General features: G+C 39.3%; 1 pseudogene; it reads right to left on the reverse strand.

The window, feature by feature from the left end:
* Window positions 1-529: 529 nt before the first annotated feature.
* Window positions 530-16,649, reverse strand: LOC129405024 (uncharacterized; annotated as a pseudogene).
* Between the last annotated feature and the right edge of the window lie 8,165 nt (window positions 16,650-24,814).

The raw sequence follows: 24,814 nt of genomic DNA on the forward strand, positions 1-24,814 counted from the left end.
CATTTTTAAAACATTATAGTAGATAAAATAATAATATTGGTACTTAAAAGAGCATTCCACATAGGAGCCAAGAGCTCTTAATTGTTCTTACGTTTTTTGTCTCCATAGCTCTGTGCCAAAGCTGTCCAGTTAGCTCTTACTTTATAATAAATCCCTCTAATACTTTGTGTTTCAAATGACAGTCCTTCACCGTTTTGTGAATTGGCAATTTGTGCTGGGCTCAGTTGAGTTATTCCTTTGCTGGTTTCTGTGGTTCTCACTTGTGTTTCTGGTCAGTTAACAAACTGATTTGGGCTTGCTCTCAGTAGCAGTGCTTAAAAATGTTTCAAAAAGTGCCTGTACTAGAGATGGGGGTGGGAGGAAACTGATGACACTGGTGGAGGGAAGTTGACACTGGTGATGGGATTGGCGTTGGAACATTCTCTGAAGCCCAATTATGAATAACTGTAAATCACAGTGCCTTAAAAGTGAATAAATTTATTTGAAAGGAAGAAGAACTTCAGATAGATGACCTGTTTCGGCTCCACTTTCACAGTTTCCAGCTGAATCTAGCTTGGGCTTCTTCATATGATGACGATGATAAAGGATCAAAGGGCATTGAGAGAGTAGGTCTTAAACATAAGCACTTAAAAGAATAACAATAATGCATGTTTTTATACTTTATAATCCACTAGAGTGAGCCACAAGAAAGATTATTCATCTACATAACCACTGACCACCATTTTCTTGTGAAGATTCTCAGGAATATTGGTTCAGGGAATGTATCTACATGTATCTAAAGAAAAAGGCGTTCTGGAATATAACACACTAGAGTCATGTCGTTAAGATTTAGCAAAGTGAGATTTCTTTATTTCTGAATTTCTCATAGTCATTAGTAACCAAAAAGTCATTGTAAGTAATCCAAGTAGATGCAACATTGTACAAACTTAATTGATTTTTATTTCTATTGACCTTCCATTTAAAAAAATTATATTTTTATAAAGTAGCTCATAGTATTTGATTACATTTAATATTCGAGCACCAATCCTACCACCATTATACCTTCCCACTACCATATTTTGGATGTTTCCATCCTGAACCCCAGCCCTTGTCCCCACAGCAGAACTGAAATAATTTACTTTGTATTATTTGTTATAAATAATCCTCTAAAAATAACTAAAAAAAGGTTTCCTGCAGGAAAGTGTGTGAAGATTGTTGCATTTCTCCCAGGAGCCATTAAGCCCTTCTATAAGAGATTAGGAACATGTTATTAAAGGTTGAGTCGTGTGCTTTCATATATATATATATCTGTATAAATATATTTATTTACCCCTAATATTGGTTGCCTTCTACATTAAACCCTATCAAGGGGCTGGAGTGATAGCACAGTGGGTAGGATGTTTGCCTTGCACGCAGCCTACCCGGGTTCGATTCCCAGCATCCCATATGGTTCCCTGAGCACTGTCATGAGTAATTCCTGAGTGCAAAGCCAGGAGTAACCCCTGTGCATCGCCGGGTGTGACCCAAAAAGCAAAAAAACAAAAACAAAACAAAACAAAACCCTATCAAATGTGGCATGCTACTCATGGAATATTAGTGGTGTAAAGTATGAGATATCGCAGCCACAAGGTCCAGGAATAGGTTCACTCATGGGTGAGGCTCAGCCTGAGCATGTGGAGAGCAAACATGAGCAGGGAAAGGGTTGAGTTCTGGAGGTTTCCGGCTGCCAGAGCTGGGTCTGTGGGGGCAGGAGAGTCCTCACCCGCCTCCCTGCAGCTGCCCTTAATGAAACAGCCTGACACGGGGCTGGCTGCTTGGCTATGGAATATCCTTCTGTGCTCTCTTCCTAGAGATTTATTGAGTCTCTGGATCATGTGGCTGATGAGATTATCTGGCACCAGCCGGAGATAGCTTATGGGCATGACTGACAAGTTGCCAGAAACAGGGGGACATGGGGAAAGTCACCCATTCTTGGTTCTATTGGACCTGGAGTTTTCAATCACAAGTCCTGCATACCTGGGTTTTCTGTGGACTCACTCATGGGGGAGGCTCAATGTGAGCATGTGGAGAGCAGCCGTGAGCAGGGTGGTGATTGAGTTCTCCTGTTGAACTTTCTGTGACTACCACCAACCTTAGATTTTCCCTAGATCCATATGTTCTTTATAACTTTTAAAAAATGTTGCAGTAGAAAAATGATGAACTCCATTACTAGCCTTTAGTTTTTCTTTCTTAAAAAATTTTTATTAAAACAATGTGATTTGCAAAGTCGTTCAAATACAATTTTTTCAGGCATATGGTGTTCCAACACTACGAGTTTGACCTTCCCCACCAATGTTCCCAGTTTCCCTCTCAACCCTCCCTAACTCTTATCATAATGTTTTGTTGTTTTTTCATAAATATATTTACTCAGCAATATGAGAGCAAGTATATTTGACATCACTTTTCTAAGAAAGAAAATGAAACAACAGTGAGGGTTACTGAAAAAAAAATCAAACATGTTGCTTTACCATTTTACTGTTTTTATCCTCCATCGGTGTCTTAGGAATCTGTTGTGAGCAGTTTTAGTATGACTATATTTTGAAAGTAGAAATTGTCAAAATGGTTTGAGTCTTTAATCTCATACTTTTCTCCTGATATTAAGTGGAAGGAGTCAATATTCAGAGGTAATTTTTCTCCATTGTTCACCAACTTGTAAGAATTAGGAGTGTGGGGGCTGGAGCGATAGCACAGCGAGTAGGGCATTTGCCTTGCATGTGGCCGACCCGGGTACGATTCCCAGCATCCCATATGGTCCCCTGAGCACCGCCAGGGAGTAATTCCTGAGTGAGCCAGGAGTAACCCCTGTGCATCGCTGGATGTGACCCAAAAAGCAAAAAAAAAAATGAATTAGGAGTGTGCTTTTCATAATTTAATTCAACATATAGATGTCACATTCTAGTAGAAATATAGCAGGTAGACAGATGTGAGCTTTGGGTGTCCTTGAAATTTTAAGCTATTCCCTCTCTAGTTGTGTGACTCGTTTCTCCACTACTTTGGGAAAAAGTGTCCTTAAATATGAAATGTCTATGGCAGATTTAATTTTCAAAGTTCTGAGGGTTCAGTGAGGGCAATGTGAGTAACATGTTTGAGATCATGATCCTTAGAAAACAGCAGATGCTCAATGGATGATAGATATCGCTGTTGAAGTATTCTGCTTTTAAGCAAGAGACAGTAAGAGCTTGGGGCATTATTATGGATGGAGTTTCAGTGTTAAGCTTTATTTCTGCAGGTTATGGCCGAGGGAATCTCTTTCCAGCCTGCAAAGGGACCAAGGCTTGCTTTTACTAGGGAAACTTGGAATTCTGTAACATCACTCCAAGTGGTGCTCTTTCTAAGACTTCGCATAGCTTTGAGCCTGTGAAGTGTCATTCCCAAAGGGCACTTCACAGCTCCGCCTGGACCACACCGACTGAGCAGCCATTGCCTTCACTTAATTGCTCCTGCCTGAGTCTGTTATTTGATTACCATGTGCTTTATTTCCTTTGTAACACTTAACACCTGATATGATTGAATGCGTTGCTTTGTTTATGTGTTTTTCTTTGCCTTGTCCTAATAAATCTCTGTGATAACAGTGGCCTCCTTTACCCAGAGCCTAGAATGCCCTTGCTCCTAACAGCAGCTTAGGGAATATCTTGTGGGGGCAACATGTCACCAGGCAGCCCTGGAATCCAGCTCTCGTCTCCGAGGCTCTGGGTTTTAGTGCTGGGATCCCAACTGCAGGAGACATTTTTGTCCCTATTATGTTATTCTGTGTGTCAGCTCAGGATCTGGAGCAGAGGGAGGTAGAACCACTTGTTACCTAGGGTCAGCAGACATGATCCTTAGAAAACAGCAGATGCTCAATGGATGATAGATATTGCTGTTGAAGTATTCTGCTTCAAGAGTGGAAGAATCACTGCCTTGCCCTAAGTGGGTGGGATATGCCTCTGTGATGTGGCCAGGAAGAAATTTCTTTTTGTTTTTAAGATGGAGCAAACACCTTAGAATCTTCGAAGAATCTTTCCTCATTTCTCTACCCATACAGTGATAGATCAGACCCTCTCCCCTTCTTTAGATCCTCCCCAATATTTTTCTGTTTGTGGTGTCACACCCAGCAGCACTTGAGGCTTATTGCAGACTCTGCAATCAAGGAGGCTCCTGGCAGGACTTGGGATACCATATGGGGTGCAGAGGATTGAAGCAGGATCCGCAACACGCAAGGTAAACTTCTTATCTGCTGTATTATCTTTGTGTGTGGTGTGTGTGTCTGTGTGTCTCTGTATATGTGTGAGGGGACACACCTAGTGGCACTCAGGGCTTACTCCTGGCTCTGCACTCAGGCTTCACTCTTGGCCAGATAGTGGACCATCTGGGGTGTTGGAGATCAAATCCACTTCAGCTGCATTTTTAAGGCAAGCACCCTACTCAGTATGTTATCTTTCAGGCACCTCTGCCTTAGTATCTTTTGGGCCCCAACCCTTTCCTGGTACTTTCCTGGTCCCATCCTGTCTGGGCAAGCAGAAGTATTTCATGTTGGTTTCTTTAAAATGTCTATCAGCTTGTTTCACTTTCATCTGCTTATGTTTTTCTGGTGCTAAGAGGACAGGAAACAAATTCCCTTTAAACTATGGGTCTGTCACGAGGTTTTGCATTGTTGCTTGGTCTTAGCAAGCAGGATATTATAGAAGCTGGTGATTAATGTGATGGGGAGGAATGAACATACCCCATGAATCATTACATTAGACCCAACATGGTTAATGGCCCGTTGTGCTGAGCAGAGAGCATCACAGAGCCTGCTGGGGGGAAGGCAAGGCAAGAAGCGCATTGAGGAGTTTTGTTTGTTTGTCTGTTTTGATTTTTTCAAAACCATCTAGCTCACAAGCAGTGAGTGAGCAGTCCCCATTCTCTGAACTTCAAATGCTACAACTTTGAGAAGTATGTTTTCTTCTTTTGACCAATGAGTGTCTAAATTGACCCAGGTTGTTTATGAAAGTTCCGAAGTGTTGTAATGAAGGCAATGTTGACTGATGCCTATGAGTGAATAAAGTTCCCAATGCCTTTAACTTGCTTCTCTGCCTGGGATATGGAAAAGAAAGACCCAGTTAATAGAAAAGATAATGAAAATACACACTGGTTAACAGTTTAGTCTTTGGTGGGGAAACAAGCTCAACCAAAGCTGGATGGGGAGTCTGGACCCTTAGCTCTGGTTCTAACTCTGCTATGTGGGTGAGATAACTTGGACCGTTAACATTGAGTCTTGGTCTTTTCATTAGCCTAAAAGGCTTACTGCTGTCTGTCTCACAGAATGACAGTAATTACCAAGAAAGGATTTGTGAAATACATTGCAATGATGAACAGAAGAACATTTTATTTGATTTCCAAAGTTGTGATAGGATAATCATGCTACGGGTCACACAAGATACCCAGAGTGAAGAATGTGTATTTTTATGAATGAAAATAGAATTTTCTTCAAATTCTACCTTTTAAAGATCAAGTCTGTTCTTCACACTGAAGTCAGAACGAGTTTTTAGTGGAGAGAGTAAGAGAGAAAGTGGGGGGAGAGAGGGAGAAAGAGATTAAGAAAGGAAGAGAGAGAGGGGGACAGAGAGAGGTAGAGAGGGATAGAAGATGGGGCAGAGAGAGAAAGGGAGAGAGAGAAAGAGATTTAACAGAGAACATGGGCTTCTCCTGAGGGAAAAAACTGAGAGTATATGTCTCAAATTGAGATGTGGGCAGATCTCCAAGGTAGACTAAAATAAAAAGTAAAATAAAGGAATTACACAACTCAGGTCAAGAATGCACACCAGAATGAGCTTCTAAAAAATCGATATGAATCTGATTATGTCACTCTCAGTGCTTGATGACCTGTGGTAGTTTCTCATTGCTACTAGGATTGGAGCCAAAGGTTCTAACATGACAAAAAGTATCTGTACCATTTGGCCTATTCTTATATCTCCTTATCTCCTCATTAATTCATCTGAGGATCTTTTCACATCCTGTTCCTTTAGATTAGCACCTTCTTACCTCTGTTTCTTAACTTTCATTTCACATAGGTTTAAAATATAGTCTCTAATATCTAAGACCAGGAAAAACAGGGACCAGGAGGATTGATCAGTGGTTGGAATATACCACAGCTGTGGTAGGTAAGATAGAGATGGGACCAGTATGATAATAATAGTTGAAAATGATCACACTGGACAAGAACTGAGTGTTGAGAGTAGATAAAGGTATATATATGATAACCTTTCAGTGTCTGTATTGCAAACCAAAATGTCCCAGAAGGAGGAGGATGAAGAAGAAGGGAATGGAGAGACAGAAAGACAGAGAAAGAGTGAAAGATAGAGAAGTACCTGCCATAGAGGCAGCTGAGGGGGGCTGGTGATAGAAGGGGAACTAGGGATACTGGTGCTGGGAAATGTACAGTGGTGGAGGAATGGGTGTTGGAACATTGTATGACTGAAACCTAATCATGAACAGTTTATTTCATTTCATATTTCAACACCAATCCCATCACATTATTTCCAATTTTACCATCCATCACCCAGGCCTGCCCCAATAGCAGACCCTAAATAATTGATTTTGTGTTGCTTGTTATGAATAATCTGCTAAAAGTGATTCAAAAAAGTTTTCTTGGAGGAAAGTATGTGAAGATTGTTGTATCTCACCCAGGAGCCATTAAACCCTTGTATAAGAGATTACTAACATGTTATCGGTTGAGCTTGTGGTGCTAATATTTTTAATCGAGATTGATTGCTTTTTAGTTTACATCCCATCCAATATGGTGTGCTACTCCTGGTACATAAGTGGTGTAGAGTATGAGACGTCATTCCAGGAATGGTAAAATTTTGAATAGGGTGATACAGTATAGCTGGATTTAACTTTTTAATTGGATAGTGACTTCGGGGTCTGGAGGCATCTCTGAAGCTGTTGATCTCTTCTGAAATTTATTAGTGAATCTCTGGATCGTGGCCACTTAATGAGCTTATAGGGTGCCAGAGGCAGTTCATGGGCATGACTATCAGGATCCCGGAAGAACAGGGAGATGAAGGGAGATTGCCCATCCCACACTCCGTGAGACCCTGGAGATCTTGGTCAGAAAACCTGCATGCCTGAGTTTTTTCAACAGATTCATTCATGGATGAGGCTTGTCCTCAGTCTGTGGATATCAGCTTTATAGATTTTTTCTCCCCTATCCATAGGGAGACACACGTGGATAATACTCAGGGCTTACTCCTGGCTCTGCACTTCAGGATCAGTCCTGGCAGTCCTTGGGAAGAACATATGTGGTATTCCAAGGTTGGTTATGTGCAAGACAAGCACCTCAAGCCCTATATTATCTCTCTAGCCCTCCTTCTAACTTTACTTAAAAAACTGAAGAGAGGTGGTAATAGTCTCTGTGGAGATGAGGAACATGAGAGAAGGAAAGCACTAAAGAAAAATCATTTAGTCAGAATGTCGGCAGGTAGCCAAGATACTAGATAGTAGTTAGTAGAAGGGATTCTTATTTGTGGATATGGTTTGGCAGTGGTAAATTTAGGGAGTGTGTCATATCTGAGAAGGGATAAGCAGAATCATGCTAAATACATGGTTCTGCATATAAATTCCCAAATTTATCTATAAGATAGAGCATGGAAGATCTGTGGCTCTCTATTACACATAAAACATACCATAAAATTTAACTGAACACAAAACTTATATAATTTATCCAACTATCTCATTACTTCTGGTAGCAGTATTTGAGATATAATATGTGAGATGTTTTTGTTTCTTTCTGTTCTTTCTTTATTTTTGTTTGTGTTTTGGGCTATACCTAGCAGTGCTCAGAGCAAATGACTTACCTACTGTACTATTGTTCTGGCTCCTGGAGATAAAACTTCTGGAATGAACAACAAGATGGTCTACTCTACCCTAATAGACTATTTTTTTTGCAATATATTTAGGTTTGGATCCCACAGATGGTCAGTAAACTTGGGTAATCTTGAGAATATTTACAGAAGAGTCTTGGGATAGTAAAGAAATTAGCAGCCTTGGAAAAGAGGATTGTTTCAAGGAATTCATGGAGCTCACTGGGAAGAGAGTTCTTGTGTGTATTTGTGGGCCTATCGAGGAAGAATAACATTTTGCAAAGGATTAGTCTTACTCAGTATTAGCCCATGGGAAAATCTGGAATCTTTGGAAGTATGTGAGCATGTCAGGGGATTGTGAAGCTTTGTACGAAATAGATTTGTGTGGATGCTTTGAAATAAATATCGAAGAGAGAGCACCATATTCTATTCTACATAAAAAAAATCACTGTACTTTCTTCTCCATGGAGAACCTTCAGTGCAAGTATATGTTTAATGTCTACAAAACAATGCCCTGATTTTTTTTGTCCCTGAAAGACACTAGTTAGATAGAGAATGAAGTCTGAGTATATTAGTCTCGAAAAAGAGATTTTCAGGACAAGTGGCAAGTGTGGGAAAACAGTGATGGCTGTCAACTCCCTTCATCCACACTCATTATTGGCCTTTACCACAAGTCAGCAAAAGAACTGGAGTGTCCATGAATTTGTCTTCACTTGCCACATGGAGATTGGCTGAGTGAACTGATTAGATACTGAGTAATTATGTGTGAGAAGAAGAAAGAGCAGTGCGCCTGGAGTGGGCTGGTTTTGGGAATGATCTTGGTTGATTTTTCTCATCACTAAAAAATATATCCAATGACCTGAAATCTCAGTGATCAAGAGAACTCTTGAAGCTTCTTAAGCAACTTCTGACTCAGACTTTACTGAAAATGAAAATGTCCTCTCAGAGATAGGCATTCCTGAAATGACTCAGTCTGTCTGGAGCACCTTATAATTAGAAAGTAATATTGTCTAGGGTATACATATATATTATAGATGTATATGTACACTATTTTATTTTTAGTCAGTAAGTATTTGTCCTACTATTCCTATTTTGGAGAATTCATGACGTTTATATAGACAGTCTAAAGCTTTTACATTTTTAGCTGTATTTGTTTTATTTGTGTGAACTTAATCAGTTTCTGGCAATTTGTCTAAGTAGTATTTTACCAGAAGAAGCTGGAGAAGGATGTAGATTTTTCCTTCGTCCTAGGTCCTGGAAACCATGCATTGCTGGTCAGAAGGCAGAATTGAGTTTATTGTCTGTTGCTGAAGGGAGCCACCATTTCTTTATTCTAGCTGCCATGGTGACATCCTTCTCCTCATTTACAGGGAAAGTGGGGCACTTGCTTGTAAGCAGGTTGAAAACAATTTATGTGGCATTTTGAAAAAGGTGGAAAACGAACCAAACTCTTTCCCTCTCTCCTCTTCCCTCCTCCTTCCTTGTCCCTTTTTTTTGACAGTTTGCATGTAGGTAAAGAATATTACAGCTCTAGGAAAGCTAATTAAAACCAATTATAGCCCAACTGACCTGTCACCACAATCAAATTACCAACAGAACAGTGTCGCATATTTGAAGAAACAGTTTCTTCTAGAGCACATATGTCTGATTTTGTCTAATTTTATTTCAAGATCTCAGTACACTGATCACTTAGCAGCAAGCACCGGTTGTTCCCATATCTTAACTATTGATCTTTCTGCAATAGAATCTTGCTTTTAGAAAAATCTAAACAAAAGTGAAGAATATACAGGGAGCAAATGGGAAGATAAGTGAAGAAAGTCAAATTTGTCCAACATGAATTGGGATAGCATATATTTTTGTCAGGTTTAACCTTAGCTGTCATTATTATTTTTATTATATAATTTGTAGAGCTTGTGCACACAGTAGCTGACCTTGGGAGTCCTTGTTTCAGTGGAACATATTTCTGTAAACTTATTTCTCTATTACATCATTCCCTCCAGTCATACCTCTATTAGTATTGTACTTTTTCATAAAATGTTCCAGACCAAGGTTGGAGACATAGTACAGGGGATAAGGTCTTACATGTGACCAACCTTCATTTGATTTCTGGTAACATGTATGGCCCCCTCAGCACCACTAGGAGTGACCTTTGAGCACTGATCCAGGAGTCAACCCTGAATACCATCAGATGTGTACCTTAAACTAACAAATAAAGAGTTCCAAATCAACTGGAGTGGTTCTATATCACTCTTCTGATCGCTGCAAAGAATTGAATGATGTAATTGCACCATAATTTATTCAATTGTTCTCTTAATAATGGATATTTGATTTCAATTTTTATCATCATAAAGAAAACTTCCTTTTATACATTCTGTTACATATTTATGATTCTAAGACATTTCCAGGAATAGGGTTTCTGGGTATCTGATGTGTCGATTCTATTTTTATTCACCTAATTTTAATTTAAATCAAATTTTATTAATTTGCCTTTTGTTTAGAATATTCTTGCATTTCATGAGTATGGTTTTACACCTCTGTGTGTATCACTCTCTGTCCAACCATGAAAAGTCTAGAGCTATTATTCTACCTATGTGACACTGTTGCCCTTTCCTGCTGTTTCTCCTCACCCCCCACATACTATTTTGGGTGACCCCTTAATTTTTCACAGAATCTGAGAATCTGAGAGTTATTTTTGTTGTGTTTTGCCACTTTGTTTGCTTTGCTTATTTATGTTCTCTATATGAGGTAAATCATCCAACAGTTGTCTCTCATTTCCTCATTTCATTTACCAGAAATCATAATTTCATCTTTTTTAATTAGCTAAGTTGTTTCCATCAAGTTTAGAGACCACATCTTTTGTTTTCAGCCATCTGCTGATAGGCATTTGGGTTGATTTCATATTTTGACTATTGTGAATAATGTTGCTACAAACAGGGGTTGCATATATTCTTTGAAATTACTGTTTTTGTATCTTTGGGGCGAATGCCTCGGGGTGGTACACTGTATCATAGGGCATTTCTATTTTGAGTTTTGTAAAAGGAACGTGCACTCCATTTTTCCACAAAAGTTACACCCACTTACATGCCCACCAACAGTATATAAAATTTCCTTTTTCTCAACAACCTTATTAATATTTATTTCCAGTTTTTTTGATCTAAGCTACTCCCACAGGTATGAGGGGTAACTCATTGTGATTTTGGTTTGCTTTTAAGTTCCCTAATTGCATATAAAGTTGAATATTTTTTCCCATGTGTTTCTGGACCATCTGTATATGTTTGTTGTAAGAGCATCTATTCAGGTCTTTGGATTTTTAAAAAGAAATTGGCTTTCTTGCTTTTATGTTGTTCATTTTTTTGAGTACTTTATATGTTTTGGATATTGGCAGTTTGTCAGATATACTATGCACAAATATCTTCTCCCAATTAGTATATTGCCTTTTAGGTTTTGTTTTAGCTTTCCTCCCACTGGGTAAAAGCTTTAGAATTTGATGTAGTCTGATTTTTTATTTTTTACCATTTTTATTGTTGTAGTTAAGGTACCATGTTTGTGATAGTGTTTACATTTTATGGTCTTGATATACCTAACCACCACCAAAGTGCCTAATACACACAAGCAATGTTTTTATGTTACTCTAATTCACCACTTAATCTCCTGCTTTCCTATTTTGGTAATCTGTTTTGGAATCCAGGGCCCAGCCAAGGGTTTGTCATATTTCATTGTGTCTAGTCCCTTGTTTGTTTCCCTACATATGACAGATGAGTGATATCATCTGGTATTGGTCATTGTTTATTTTTGCTTTTGTTTCCCTTGCCAGTGAAGTTAAATCTCCTTATATTTCTAAGGCCAAGGTCGAAGAATATATAACTTAATTTTTTTTTATTGTATCATAAGGTTACAGGTCTTATATACAAGTTTTAGTGAATTTGGGGCTGGAGCAATAACACAGCGGGTAGGGCATTTGCCTTGCACACAGCTGACCCGGGTTCAATTCCCAGCATCCCATATGGTCCCCTGAGCACCGCCAAGAGTAACTCCTGAGTGCAAAGCCAGGAGGTAACCCCTGTGCATTTCCAGGTGTGACCCAAAAAGCCAAAAAAAAAAGTTTTAATGCATTTAAGCTTTTGTGTTTGAAATTAAATAATGAGTTCAATTGTTTTTTGTTCTGTTTTGCTTTGGGACCACACCCAGAAGTGCTCAGGGCTAACTTGTGGATCGATGCTCAGGGGTTACTTCTGGCAGTGCTCAGGGAATCATGTGAGGAACCAGTAATGGAACCCAGGTTGACTGTAGGCAGCCGCCGTACTGTGGCTCAGCCAACCCCCCATCTTGGCCTATGCTTGTTGGGCTTCCCTAGCACCATGTGTTGAAGGACTTTATTTTACTCATTGTTTGGTCTTGGCTCCTTTGTCCTAAGGTAAATGTTCATATACATGTTTTTTATTTCTGGCATTTATATATTTATTTATTTTAAATTTTGCTCTACACCCAGCAGTGCTCAGGGTTAACTCTTGGCTCTATGCTCAGGGATTACTTCTGGTGGGGTTGGGGACTATATGGGATGCTGAGGATTGAACCCGGGTTGACTCTGTACAAGCCAAGTTTTCTACCTGCTGTATTATTTCTCCACTCTCTATTTCTTGGATTTCTGTTCTATTGATAAGTTTATTTGTTTTTGTACTAATTCCACCCTGGTATTTATGCCATTGCTTTGTAGTTTAGCTTGGAATCAATGAGCATGATACCCTCAATTTTGCTTTTATTTATTTATTTTCCTCACTTATTTGGAATTGTGCTGAATCCTTTTCAGAACCTGGCTTGCTCGTGTGGTTGTCCTTCATCTAGCGTTCTGCCAATCCTACTCAGGAAGACTCGAGTGAACAACTTGTGGACGATGGACAACAGACAGATCAGGCAATAGTTGCTGATGTTGTAGATGTCTCCCTTCTTGTAAAAAAGAACAGTTCTGCTGGTTTTCCATTGGGATGGAACCTTGCATTCAAACAGGTAGCGTGTGAAGAGTATTGATGAGCCAATGTATTGATGAGTACTGGTGGCAGATTCTTCAACTGACCTTCTCTGGACCAGGTGTTATATGCTTCCTTACCGACAAAATGGCATGTTAGATTTCAGAAGGGAGAACACTGGGAATGACATATTCATCCTGCAGAATTTGGTATGTGGGCAGGTGGATGTGGCTATCAAAGAGATCTGAGTAGAAGTCGTGGACAACCTTTTCCATTGCCCTTCTGGAAGATGTGATAAATCCAGCAGGATATCGGGAGAAGTCATCTTGGTCTTGTAGTTGGTGAAGGACAGGCAGGTGTTGCGAATACTTTTCCCAGTTTCTGCCGTATCAGCCAACACTGCTGCTCTTCTCTTTTTGAGATCTTCCTTTATCGCTTCTCTGCACAGCTTTGCAAGCTTGGAGCTTGCACCAAACCATGTTGCAAATGAACTCGAGAGTTTCTGAAGACAGGTGTCTTTTAGTAACTTTCTCACTCTTGGCGTTCCTTGCACAGTCATAGAGGTGCTGAACCAGTCAATCACATTCCTCGTCAATGTTGTCAATGACAGCATCTTCCCATATTGCTGCAATAGTGCCAAAGAACTCCCAGTTGGTGGTTGTTCTGGGAGTTCTCTTCTTAAACTTTGCAACCCTTTCCCCCGCTCTGTGAAGTAGAATTTTGCACGAAGGAGAAGGTGGTCTGATTCCGTTTGGAATTCTGGGACAACAGTGACATCATCAGACAAAACTGTTGATTGAATATGATGTGATCCTACCTTCTTGGTCCTGTCTTGGCATTAAAATCACTGACAATGACCTTGTAGAAGGTGTGATCTTCTTTATAGAACTCCAGCTCCATGTAGAACTTCTCAGTTTCTTTGTCGTAGTTGGATGTTGGTGCGTAGACAACAAAGATAAAAAAATGCCAGCTATGAGCCACATTTATTCAAATGCATGCATCTGATTCAGGTTGTTAGGCATCCAAACGAATCAATGCTCATGCCCAAGTTTGTGTTGACAAGGACACCAACACCACCAATGCCTCTAATGTCACATGTTCCAAGGAACAGTTCATCTCCAATGTAGAAAGTGGCATGATGTGATCAATGCCTTCTCCTCTCAGTCAGTCCAATGATGTTGTATTTGATCTTCTGCACTTGCACCATCAGGTCCTTGATGGATGCTTCCGATGCCAGCATACGTGCATTGAAAGTACAGACAGTTATTTTGGTCCTTCTTCGTTTTGGCAGCCTAGTTTGGCCCTGAGATTTTATCAGCTTCTTGCTCATCCTTCCCAACACTGCTATATTGGGGGCTCTTTTAGGGCCAGGGGAATGAGGCCCATTATTGTTACTGTTTTTGGCATATTGAATATGCCATGGGTAGCTTCCCAGGCTCTGCTGTGTTGATGGGATACCCTTGGTAGCTTGCTGGGCTCTCTGTAAGGGACAGAGGCTTTTAGGGAAGCCTCTGATTGTTCTTACAGGTGATCCAAGTCTACTGAATGCAAGCTTTTGGTCGACTGGCATGTTGTAACAATCTGCATGCTGACAAATGCGCATCTGCCTGTATCTCTGGGCAACACCTGTTGGTTCACTCTTCGCTGGTTGGCACCATTGCCACCCCCTGCTATGATGAGTCAGTGAACCATCAAGGAGTTTACACAGGGGTCCACATGGTGACCAAGCTCATTGAGGTTTCGCGAAAGTTCAAGATGCTGCTCTCTCTACTGTTCATTGACTTAAAGAAGGCCTTTGATTCTGTTGAGACTGAAGTGGTCATCAAAGCCCAGCCAAACAGGGTGTTCAAATTCAATACATCAGGATCCTCCGAGTTCTGTATTATGGATTAACCACCAGAATCTCAACATTCTACAAGTAATTGATCATTGATGGAAAGAGAGGCGTTTGGCAGGATGATACCATTTCACCGAAACTCTTCAGTGCCACCCTCGAGAATGTCATGTGATGACTGGTATGGGAAGGAATGGGAGTGAAGCTTCCTTTAGTGAAGCTAAAATTCAGCAACTATACCACCTCCTCTTCACTGATGATATCGTTCTAATAACACCAAACATTAGCCAAGTGGCATAAATGCTGGCCGTCTTTAACCCTGAGTGTGAAAGGGTCAGAGTGCAGCTAAATCTCATGAAGACGATGTTCATGAGAAACAGACTAGTTCCTCACATTCCATTTGCCCTCAATGGAACAAACATCTCTGAATCCAGCAGTTATGTGTATCTGGGTTGAGAACTCAACATGACAAGTGACTTGTAGCCAGAACTGCTCAGGAGGAAGAGGGCAGCATGGAATGCCTTCAAAAGTGTCAAAGAAGTTGTTAAGAATCCGAAAAACCTTGGGCTCTGGACTCATCTTTTCAATTCCACCATTCTTCCTGCACTAACATATGCCTCAGAGACCTGGGCCTTACGAAAACAAGGTGAGAACACTATTCAGGTCTCCCAAAGAGGAATCGAAAGAGCTATGCTTGGAATATCACGTTTCACTCAAGTGAGAGAAGGAATCTGAAGTTCCTACCTCTGTCAACAATCAAGAATCAGGGATTCTTGATCGTTGTCTCATTTGCCAAGGCGTCAAAAATCAGATGGGCTAGACACATAATGCAATTTGGAGACAACTGCTGGACTAGAGCCATAACCAACTGGATTCCATGGGAAGTCAAAAGAATGCCTGGCCGCCCACCTACTAGATGGTTAGACTTCTTCGTCAAGACCCTGAATGAATGGTTTGATGTTCTTCATGTTCCTGGGGCGAGCAGACACAGCCTACACTAGCATGCACAGGGTCGAATGGAGACGTTACTGGCTCTCGCTCGAGCAAATTGATAAGCAATGGGATGACAAGTGATACAAGTGAAGTGACACACTGATGCTTCTTTTTTTTGTGGTCTTTGTGTTTCCATGCAAATGTTGAATGTTTTTTTTTCTATTTCCTTGAAAAATATCATTGAAATTTTAATAGGGATTGCATTGAGTTTAGACTTTTCCAGTAACATGGTATTTAACATTATTAATTCTCTGATCAGTGAATATAGGGGTGCTTCCTTTCTTGTGTGTGCCTTCTATTTAGCGGTATCTTCCACTTTTCTGTATATATGTTCATCTTTGTTCATATCCTTTTGTCTTGTGGTCATTCATCCTGTCAGCTTATAAGTACACAATTTGAGTTGAAAGTAAAGGATTAAAAAGGGCAGAGCACAATAGCTGTCAGCATAAGAAATAAGTGTGGCTAAAATCAGTACCAACAAAGCAGATTTCAACCCAGGGTATTGTGAGGGATAAGAGGGACATTTCATCATGACAAAATGACCCACCTGAAGCTATGATAGAGATATATTTCCTCGGGCAGGAGATAAATAATTTATTTTGCCTGTCCAATCTTTTTCTAGGGTAGGATACGAGGTTTATTCATGGACCTGAAGTTTCTTTTGGGGGTTTGAACCTCATGCCAGTTGAATTCTCTTAAGTGAAATTCATTTGGCCATTAGTTCTGTTGTTTTCTAGGCTTATATCGTTATCACTTGCCAGTTAGGGAACTCCCGGATTTTGCTTTTACATTCCATTCATTTTTCACAAGCCTTGTTGTTTGGTTTTTGAGGAATCCTTTGTTTTCTGTTGAATTTAGAAGTGAGCTTCTGAATGACATTCACCGCAATTTCTTTAGCCTCTTTATAGTTTTCAGTGGGAAGAATTTTTAAGATACACAGACTAGTAAACTGCCTGCAGGGCAAGTTTTGTTTTTGTTTCATTAAAAGTTTCACTACTTACCAGTGTCCTTGGGCATACTCTATGACCCTAAGTTTATTTTCCAATAAAATAAGACAGCAATATCTACCTCATGGTTTTGTCATGTGAGTTACTATAGTATATATTTTAAAGATTTAGCAAATTGATTGCCAAGTACCCAATAAGTGACAGCTATTCATTTATTCCCTTATAGTTTACAATAATGTAGTGAAAATAGAAATGAAGTGAAAATAGATACTGAACAAAGTGGAATCATAAAATATTTTGTTTCAGGTATGCCAATAAATGTTTGCAGACTGGAAATCTGTGTTTATAAATAAAGTTTTATTGGAACATAGACATACCCATTATTTGTGTATTGTTTACCACTGCTGTTGCACTACAACGACAGATGGGATAGTTGCTGCTGAGATCCATGCAAGTTAAAAATGCCGGGGGCTGGAGTGATAGTACAGAAGGTAGGGAGTTTGCCTTGCACGCGACTGACCCGGGTTCAATACCCAGTATCCCATATAGAACCTCAAGCACTGCCAAGAGTAATTCTGAGAGCAGAGACAGGAGTAAGCCCTGATCATTGCTGGTGTGATCTAAAAAGGAAAAAAAAATTGTTTTGTCTTTGAAGGAAGCATTTGCTTGATCCTGTCTGTATATGTAGTAGCAGCAGCAGCAGGAGCAGTAGTAATAGTAGTAGTAGTAATAGTAGTTGTGTGTGTGTGTGTGTGTGTGTGTGTGTGTATCCTATTAAACATCTTGGGATTTAGTTTGAAGTAATTCCCGTTCTTTTAATCATTTCCCTATTATTCCCTCATTAGCCTTCAAACCTTCTAGGAACCTAAACACATATTCCACGGACTCTTCAAATAAGAGCACTCTTTCATCAGCCTTTTATTCTTCTCTTCCAAGGTTGACCACTCTTTAGTGCTATGCTCTTTGTTTTTGATCATATTTTATCTTTACTTTCTCTTATGTATTCACCCTTTTTGATTTAAAATTAAAAATCCCTCAAAAGGGCACACATGTCTAATCAATTTCTTAATTGTGATGTTTTTTCTGAGTTGGCTCTCATCGTTTAAAAAAGGGATTTATTTTAATGTTTAATGAGATTTTTTGTCTGACAACATTCTATGGGTTTCAAGTATATAGTTTTTCAACTCAATAACTGTCTGTACCACCAGGATCACCACAAAATGACCAGTCGCAAAGTACCATCATAAACCTCACCTCTCTGTTCCATCCTCTTTTCCCTTCTCTCCAATGATCACTATTTTGTTGTTGCAGCTTAAGTATTTGTTTGCTTTATTTATATTTCAAAAGTGAATAAAATACAGTATGACTTTCTTTTGACTTATTTTATTAGGCATAATTCCATCCATGTTGAAGTAGTAAGATTTCACCTTTTTTAATGATTGAGGTAGGAATCTATTGTGTCTATAAACCATATCTTCATCCACTCATCTGCTGTTGATTACGTTGTACTGTAGGACTGGAGCTATAGCACAGCAGTAGGGCATTTGCCTCTGACGCAGCTGACCCGGTGTTCGATTCCTCCACCCCTCTCGGAGAGCCTGGCAAGCTACCCATGGCATATTGGATATGCCAAAAACAGTAACAATAAGTCTCACAGTGAGAGACATTACTGGTGCCCGCTCGAGCAAATCGATGAGCAATGGGATGACAGTGACATTGTACTGTATCTTGGTTATTGTGACTAGTGAGTACAGGTGTAAATTTATGTTTTGAAATTAGTATTTTCATGTTTTCTGGCTAAATGGCCAGAAGAGAACTTATGAGATCATATAGGAATTTTGTTTTTATTTTTTGAGAAACTTCCATACTGTTTTTCATAGTAGCTGTTTACATTTACTTTCCTACCAACAATACACAGGGACCATTTCTCTGTACATCCTCACTAACACTTATTAATCCCTGAATTTTTGACAATGACCTTTTAAACTAGTGTGAGGTAAAATCTCATTGGGGTTTTGATTTGCATTTTCCTAATGACAAGTGACCTAACATGTTTTCATGTATCTGTTGGCTAGCTATGTGTCTTCATTGATGAAATGCCTATTTAGATTCTCTCCCTATTCTTAAATTAGGTTGCTTGCTTCGTTCTTATTGACTTGTTTATATATTTTGGATATTAACTCCTTGTCTGATGTATGGTTTGCAAACATCTGTCATTCAAGCAGCTGCTTTTTCATTTCAACAGCAGTCTCTCCTTTTCTCTTGCAGAAGTTTTAAGTTTGATGCACTCCAATTTGTTTATTTTATCTTTGTTTTTCTCGCTGAGATGAATCCACAGAGGTATCATTATGAAATTGTCGTTCTTGACTCTATATGTCTCTTTTCCTATTTCAGCCACTTTCATAGCTTACACCTTTGCTTCTTCACATCTGAATGGTTTTCTTGACTGGGGCTTGGGTTATCATTCCATCCACATCTCCATTATGGTTAAATTCTACATTCCTGCAGCCTTTCAAACATCTCCCTAACCTCTATACCTTCTTTTCTATGTATGATTAAAACCAGAGATCTGTTGGCCTCTGCATTTCTCTATATTTCAGTATTTTCCTGCTCATCATTCAAGGCTTAACTTAAGCTCTCTTTATCTAGAATGATTTTACTATCTCTTTAAGCATATTTTCCCTTTTGCTTTCCATAACCAGTGTCCTAACATTACCACATTGCACCTTGTCTTAATAAATTATACTCTTCTTTCTTCAAACAGCTGTTTCTGTCACTAAATCCACTTCAGGGTGAATGTATAACATCTCATTTATCTTTGTACTAAGTGTGGTAACTGGAATAGAACACATTTAATAAAAATTTTATTAAATAAAGAATCAAGGTTAAGTAGGTTTCAAATAATTTTAATCAAATTGTAAATAACTACTCAAGCATACTTTTGTGGGTTTGATGACACAGAAAAAACAACCATATCCTCCTATAATAACAACTTGAGACTCTAGGTAGAGCTCTTTTTGACCTGGGATGGCAAAGTCTAACTCCTGTAAATAATTATGAGCATGGTTCACTGTGAAAATTTCTTTTTCATTTAGAGAATATATAAGTGAAGATGTTAATTATAAAAATGAAAAAAGTCATAATTTGTAAGATAGTTTTAAAATCTTGAGCTCTAGTTAAAAACAAATAGTTTATCCAGACAGTTCAATTTATTCATCTTGAACACATGAAATCTTCATGATCAAAGACTCTTCTAATTATCATTCCCTGAAGGGCATATGGCATTTGGACACATATCACATGTCATCTTTACCAAGGAAGTGTCTATAAACACTACTGTTTAGAGGAGTTAATAAGATTCACATAAACACCAAAAAAGTACTAAGATTTTATAAGGAATACTATAAAGCACACACAAAGTCATTTCTTGTTTCACCTATTCTTCCTATTAAAATAGCTTCATGGGAACTTGCAAGGAGGATTGACATACCAGTGGCAGAGGTTATGAGAAAACATTGATAGAACATTTATGTTCTTAGCTATGAGGGATGGCCCCAGGCCTGGTGGAGCTTATAACTTTGGTTAAGCCCCTGTGGGAAGATGAACCTAACCTAGTGTGTACCATGAGATTGGTATTCTATGAGGATAGGTGTTTCAGAATGCATGAATAACCTTCTGGGTAGTATTTAATTTCATCTGACCTCAGAGTGAATAATGGCAACTAGTAGCTACTATAAAGAATAAGTATTAGAGTCTTTTAGGGTTGGAGAGATAGTACAGCAGTTAAGGCGTGTGTCTTGCAAGTTGACCTAAATTCAGTCCTCAGCACACCATATGGTCTCCTGAGCTCAACAAGTGTTATCCCTGCATTCAGATGCAAGAGGAAGTCCTTAGCTGGATGGGCCCCCCGCCCCAATTGGAATCGTTTATAAAAGTTAACGATGCTATGCTAAAGAGAAAATGCTATGCTAAAGATAGCATTTTCGTTATGAGGAAATCAAGGTTAAGTATCTTAGCAAGGTCATGTAACTATAAAATGGTAGAGTTAAGATTAAAACACAGCTCCTTTTTACTTTAAGTGTGTTTGTAATAAGGATGAGGCTTCACATTTTGATATATATGTATATATAGTTTAGATACATAGCATGTGCTCATAATGTACATGTAAAATGTATATGCATATAAGTATACATAGCTTAACTAGTTTATTATGCATGAGGTACTCAGAAATAGTTTATCTTTATCAGTTAAGGAGTCCTTTATTTGATTACTGCTATATAAAAAATTCTCCCAAAACTTAATGGTTTGGTACTTCAAACTTGAATGGCTTGTAGCTTTATGGCATAAAACAACCACCATTCATCCTTTTATAGTTTCTTCAGGTAAGCAATCTGAGAATAGTTTATCTGGAAACTATGGCTTAAGAATTCTCATAAGGTTACCGTCAAACTGTTGATTGAGATTGTGGTCTCATCTGGAGTTTGGGTTGGGAAGGGTTCCACTTCTAGTACACGTGTGTGGTTGTTGGCAAGCTCCAGATGTTTGCATATTTCTCTTCATTAGGTTGCTTTGTAACTTGACAATTCACTTCTCACAGGGCAAACAATTTAAGAGTAAGAAAGTAAGAGCACTGAATGCAAAAGTCACAAATAAAGACCTGATATTGAGAAAAGACTTGTCATTGCTTTTGTCATGATTTTTATTAGAATTCTCATTAAGTGTAGCTCTCACTTAAGGGAAAGAGATTACTTCCTGGCATGGACACCAAGATGTGGGTCATTAGACTATGTAGTGCTTGCTAAGGAGATATTTCTTAGTCTTTCAGTTATCAGTCTTTTCAAAGAATATCTCTGGATTTCTAGCCTTATGAGGACTTATATTTAGTGTTGCAGAAATACTACCACAGGCATCAAGCAGAAATCAATGCAATGTTGAATAATATCTGTGACATAAACATAGCTAATATTTCTGATGATGGATCAATATGTTATGAAGAGCATTGTTATTTTCAGTAAATTAACATCATCATTATTATTGTCCTCCTCAAGAGCAAAGGCACAATAATATTATTCACTCAATGAAATGTTAAGTCCAGGAGATAGTGATAAAAGCAAAATATAACATTAAGAAATTAGAGTATGGACTAGATTAGTAGAACAGGACCTAATCTTTGTCTTAACAGTCTAGCCTTGCCATTTAATCACTCTAGTTCTTAAGTTTGTGTATAAAATAAAGTAGTTAAATAAAAACAGAGTCAAGGACAGTAGATACAAGGGCCAGGAGGATTACCCCATAGCTGGGAGAAGGCAGAAGGAATAGAGGAGGGATCACTAAGAAAGTAATGGCTGGAGGAATCAGTCATGATGGGAGATGTGTGTCAAAAGTAGATAATGGACCAAACATGATGATCTCTCAGTGTCTGTGCCCAAATATGCAAGCCATATGCCCAAAAGTAGAGAGAGAGAGTATGGGGGATATTGTCTGCCATGGAGGTAGGGGGAGGGTGGGAAAGGGGGGTATATTGGGGATATTGGTGGTGAGGTATGTGCACTGGTGGAGGGATGGGTGTTTGATCATTGTGATATTGTAACCCAAACATGAAAGCTTATAACTATCTCATGGTGATTCAATAAAATTAAAACAAAACAAAACAAAACAGCAAAACTTTTACAGTCTTATTTTTCTTTTTTGGGGGGTCACACCTGGTGATGCCCAGGGGTTACTCCTGGCTCTGCACTTAGGAATTGCTCCTGGCAGTGCTCAGGGGACCATATGGGATGCTGGGAATCAAACCCAGGTCGGCTGTGTGCAAGGCAAATGCCCTACCCACTGTGCTATCACTCCAGCCCCAAAATTTTACAGTCCTAAGGATCAGACAAACAATATGGGAGTGTAAAGAAATCAACACTAGATATAAATGAGCTATAATGCTATGAAAAAATCAACAAATTCTGCTCAGAAGGGAATATTATAGTCATGAGGGAAATATGAGCAGCATTGTCAGACTTTTGGTTTTTTAAAAGAACTTGGAAATCCAGATTTTAATTTTCAAAAAATACTTTCCCATTGTTAAACCTCTGTATAGATGAGAGTGTATACCTTTTGTGGGGTCAGGTTGAAATCTTTTATTATATCTTTAAACATCTGTCCCATTAAAAATTACGTTTCTCCACAACACCCAAAAGGAGAGAGAGAACAAAAGGGAATGCCCTGCCGGGGGAGGGGGGTGGAAGGGACGGTGGGGGTGGTGGGAGGGATGCTGAGACCATTGGTGGTGGAAAGTGGGCACTGGTGGAGGGATGGGTACTCGATCATGTATGACTGAAATGCAAGCATTAAAGTTTGTAAGTCTGTAACTGTACCTCACAGTGATTCACTAATAAAAAATGTGTTTCTATTTTTTAATTTAAAAAATAATTTTATAAACATTGAAACATGTAATGTTTTATTTATTTATTGGTTTGGGAGCCACACTTGACAATACTAGGGATTACTCCTTACAATGTGGTTAAGGATCACTCCTAGCAGGGCTTGGGGGACCTTATGCCGTGCCAGGATCCCCCCAGGTCATCTATGTGCAAAGCAAGTGCCTTACCTGCTGTACTGTAGCGCTAGCTCTACAACATAGAATGTTTTCATGACATACATTGAAAAGCATCTCTTCTATAGAAGAATTGTCAATACCTATAAAAATGTTCAGGTTCCTTTTCTTCTTTTAGGTGAGTTGCTTTTCCAAAACACCTATTATTTTAGAAAGATCTACTCCAAGGAATCGATACATGACAGTGAATAGTGAATATGAAAGACACTTCTCATTTTATTTATATTTGACCCTGAGTGCTGCTGGGAAAATAGGACAGGAATCATAATAGGGGAGTTTTAAATGAATCTTGATGCTTTCAGATTGGAATCTTTACCAGCTCTGGTCATGGACTCAGTGATAACATCTAATACTTGTTAAAATTAAATCATAAATTATATTCATAAAGATTTTTATAAATAACCTCATGCAGGGTCAATGTCAACAGAAGAAATTAAAAAAGCAATTGAGGAGTCCTGCTGTTTGAGCTCATGGGCCCCAGAATGAACGGCTTGATTGCCAGGACCCAATCTTTACCTAATAAACACACAAATGCCATCGTTAATATTGACACAAGGAAGTTAAATGGAGATACTCTCCACAATAAAATGTCATTTTTTTGAGAATGAATATGAAAATTATGAGTTTTAAAGACACATAACAGACATGAAATGGAAAATTCCAGACTATCTGCATTATGGAAATGATAACTGAGAGATAGTGAGATATTTTGGGCAGGTCCATTGCAATTTTTTAAAAATTTTAATTGGCTATGTGATCTGGACAGCTGCCACACTAATTTGAGGGAAACTATTGTCACATATTTTGGCTTCAACAGAAGCGTATCTAACTCAGGGAATTAAGTCTCCATCTCTGACTTCTTATTAGCTGGAGTGCCCTGACTTCTGCAGGGAAAATAGTGCTCAGCATACACCTAGTGAGACAACTTCTGTTCCAGGATCAGAGTTTGCTAATCATCTTACTGTACGTGGCTTCTGCCAAACTGATTAACAACTCTGCTGAATTTGAGGCTACCTAAAAAAGCATTTTCTAGCATTGGCTCCGCACTGAGCTTCCCTGGGTTTGCTCCTGTTTAGATCACCATCACCTACTTGGCGTCTGTATCGATCACACAGAGAAACATTTTGTACATGGAATTGATGGGTAAATTAGTTGATGCATATAAAGAATGTGGAGTACTCATAATGCATATTAAGTATTCAATACGTTTGTAGCCAGTAACTGTGATATTGTTAGCTCCAGTGCCTGGGTACCGCGCAGAAGCTCTCCCGTTCATGGGCTGGCTATGACTACGACGAATGGCGGGGGGCTAGGCTGGGGTGGTGGCGGTGGGGAGGGCGTCTGCTAGATCACGCCCTTCCAATTAGGCATGTGTCATAGGTCCTCCTCCCTCCCTCCCTCCCTCCCTCCCTTTCTCCTCCTTGCCTTCCTTCCGCCTCCTCCTTCCTCCCTTCCTCCTTCCTTCCTTCCTTCCTTCCTCTTCCTTCCTTCTTCCTTCCTTTCTCTTCCTTCCTTCTTCCTCCTTCCTTCCCTCCCTAGCCTTCCCGCGCCCTCCCTCCTTCCTTCCTTCCTACCTTCCCTCCCTCCCTCCCTCCCTCCCTCCCTCCCTCCCTTCCTTCCTTCCTTCCTTCCTT

The sequence above is a fragment of the Sorex araneus genome, chromosome 5 (assembly GCF_027595985.1).
Source record: "Sorex araneus isolate mSorAra2 chromosome 5, mSorAra2.pri, whole genome shotgun sequence".
NCBI classification, from domain to species: domain Eukaryota; kingdom Metazoa; phylum Chordata; class Mammalia; order Eulipotyphla; family Soricidae; genus Sorex; species Sorex araneus.